Genomic DNA, 3,230 nt, shown 5'->3' on the forward strand with positions numbered 1-3,230 from the left:
CGGTGCCCCCCTCCACCATAATCCACCTCGGTCATATCTTAGTACTGCTTAGGCGAAGCGCTGCGTCGGTAGCATCATCATGCCGTCATGCTGACGGAACTCTCCCGCAAAGCTCTGCTGGATCGGAGTTCGTGGGACGTCATCGAGCTGAACGTGTGCTGAACTCGGAGGTGCCGTGCGTTCGGTACTTGGATCGGTCGGATCGTGAAGACGTACGACTACATCAACCGCGTTGTCATAACGCTTCCGCTTTCGGTCTACGAGGGTACGTGGACAACACTCTTCCCTCTCGTTGCTATGCATCACCATGATCTTGCGTGTGCGTAGGAATATTTTTGAAATTACTATGTTACCCAACAAAAATAGCATCGAACTATTTCCCATCTTCATGGAAACCAAGATGCCCCACCTCTTACTTATCGAAAGGACTACGATTGATCCCCTATACTTGTTGGCATTCAAGATTCTTTTCTGGCGCCGTTACCGGGGAGTGAAGCACTGTCGTGGTATTCTCACAGGGGGTGCAGGACGACATATGCCATAAGGTGGCTTCGTGTGAGGTCAAGAGTGCTGCTGATAGGCCTGGGAGCAGGTATGCGAATAGCACGCGGTAGTTTACCCAGGTTCGGGGCTCTCCGAAGAGATAATATCCCTACTTCTGCATGTTTGAGTATATCTAGTATATCTGGTACAGAGTGCTCCTAGAGCTGTATCTGAAAGCAGTGCCACAGGCATCTGGTTTCATATATGCATGTATGTGACATGCTCTAGTCGCCGACCATGCTCATGGCTCATGGCCATGAGCATGTGTATGCTCATGCGTGTGTGTGTTGTGTTCTGGATGGATGGATGGATGTGTGCCCTTATATAGGCATGGGGGTAGCTTAGAGAGTAAGCTAGGTAGTGGCATGGGCAAGGCATGGGGGGTGTCATCCTTGTCCCCTGGGTCACTTCATAAATAGTGCCCAGGGACAAGGGACACTGTACATGATGGCTGAGGTGACACGTGAACAGTGTCGGGTACGACCGTCACGTCGGGGTCGCGTCAGGCTGCAGTTGACTTCGGGCAGTCGGCTGGTTGGAGCAGTCGGCAGCCAGCAGCCGGCCGGGGTGGCCGGGAAGTCGACAGCCAGCAGCCGGCCTGGTGGAGCAATAGGCAGCCAGCAGCCGACCTGGTGGAGCAGTCAGCAGCCAGCAGCCGGCCGGGTGGAGCCGTCAGCAGCTAGCAGCCGACCTGGTGGAGCAGTCAGCAGCCAGCAGCCGGCAGCCGGCCGAGTAGTCGGACTGAGGGGCTTTCCAAGCCCCGATTTCTTGAAATATCGTCTTGCCGTCTTCGGGATACCCGTCGCCAATAACTCCGACAGTAGCCCCCGAGCCTCCGGGCAACTTGGCAAAGTTGGGTGGAGGTTCCTTGGCAGGTGTTAATGTAGTCTCCGAGCCTCCGAGCGAGGGGGGGGGTTCCCCGTGGAAATGATCATGCAAAAAAGATGAAGTTAGTCCACGCAGATATATCAAATGTTTGCTTTAAGCATTGCAAGTTTTACGCGGAGGGTGCCGACTCGGTTTCGTCCGGGCCCCGTTCAATCTTTTTCGTGTTCCCTCCGCTTTTTGGCTTGCGCTCTCGCTTGCCGGACAACCGCTCTGTGGTCTGTGGCTGAGAGTGGGCCGCGAAGCGGAGTGTATAGTACTCAGACTCTGGGAGCGGATTTAACCGAGAAGATACTCATAAAGGAAACGGTCGGGTCGCCCGAAGCGTTTCTCTTCCCGGACATTTTTCGCGTGGGGTGACCTCCAGCTTTTGCTCTCGCTAGCCGGACAGCCGCTCTACGGTCTGTGGCTGAGAGGTGGGCCTTTGATACTGCACATGCTACTAAGCCGTCTGCGGGAAAAAATGTCTCAGGCCAAGCGGCCAGCCCCCGGGCCAACGTTGGCTGGCGCCGGGGCGAACAGTGATGCAACTGTAATAAAATGCGGAGATAGCCCCCGAGCATCGCTCAAGGCTATCCGTGCTTTCGCGGTGCAAAAATATGCGGGTGAGGAGCTCACATTGATTTTTTTGTAGTCGCGGCAGAGGTCGTCGAAGACAGCCGGCGCGGCTCGGCGCTCGCGGAACGCGTTGGCGCACCCGCTGGGTGTAGCCCTCGAGCCTCTAGGCGCTCGAGGAGGGTCCAGCCGATCGGGCTTGACCGGCCAGGCGGCGAGCGGAATGCGGCCGAGCCGGCTTGGCACAGCCGACCAGGCAGCGAGGCGTCTAGCAGCGCCCTTTTCTTTCTTTTCTCTTCTACGGGCTGCTGGGAGCCAGACATAAGTCTTCTCTTGTCTGCAATCTTCCGTGGGGGCGCACCAGCGCACCCACTGGGTGTAGCCCCCGAGATTTGGGCCGACTGCTGAGCAATCGGGCCGGATCTTCCGGCAACGACTTTGTCTTCTTTCCTCGCGGGGGCGCGTCAGCGCACCCACTGGGTGTAGCCCCCGAGATTCAGCTGACTGCTGAGCAGTCGGGCCGGATCTCCCGGTAACTACTTTGTCTTCTCCTTTACGGGGGCACGTCAGCGCACCCGCTGGGTGTAGCCCCCGAGATTCGGGCCGACTGCTGAGCAGTCGGGCTGGATCTCCCGGCAACTACTTTGTCTTCTTTCTCGCGGGGGCGCGTCAGCGCACCCACTGTGTGTAGCCCCCGAGCCTCTGAGCGTTCGAGGAGGGTCCGGCCGGTCGGGTTTGACCGGCCAGGGGGTGAGCGGGACGCGGCCGAGCCGGCGTGGACAGCCGGCCAGGCGGCGAGGCATCTGGCAGCGCCCTCTTTCTTCTTTTACCGGCTGTCGGCAGCCGGACGCTTCTTCTGCACGAGCAGTCGGCTGGGCATCCGGCCTGACTTTTCTCCACCGGCAACAATTTTTTTTCCAGCAACTGGCCTCTTTTCTCAGCCGGATCGGGCACTCGGCCACAGTGGGCAGACGACCCTTTTCTTTTTCTCCCAGCCGACTTTGAGCAGTCGGACACAGCTCTTCATTTTTTCCTTTTGCACAGCCGGCGCACTGTGTTGACCCAGCCGGCTCTTTCTTTCTTTTCTTTCTTTGCCTAAGCAGTCGGCAGGAGCAGGGCGGCAGCAGCCGGCGTCCGGGTTGCGGCAGAAGCCGGCAGGCCGGGAAGCGGGCGGAAGCCAGCTACTGGCTGGAGCAGCAAGCCGGCGGGCGCGGGGGCCGGACCCGGCGCGGGAGGCCAGCAGCCGG

Source organism: Triticum aestivum, chromosome 6D (genome assembly GCF_018294505.1).
Source record: "Triticum aestivum cultivar Chinese Spring chromosome 6D, IWGSC CS RefSeq v2.1, whole genome shotgun sequence".
Classification (NCBI taxonomy): Eukaryota; Viridiplantae; Streptophyta; class Magnoliopsida; order Poales; family Poaceae; genus Triticum; species Triticum aestivum.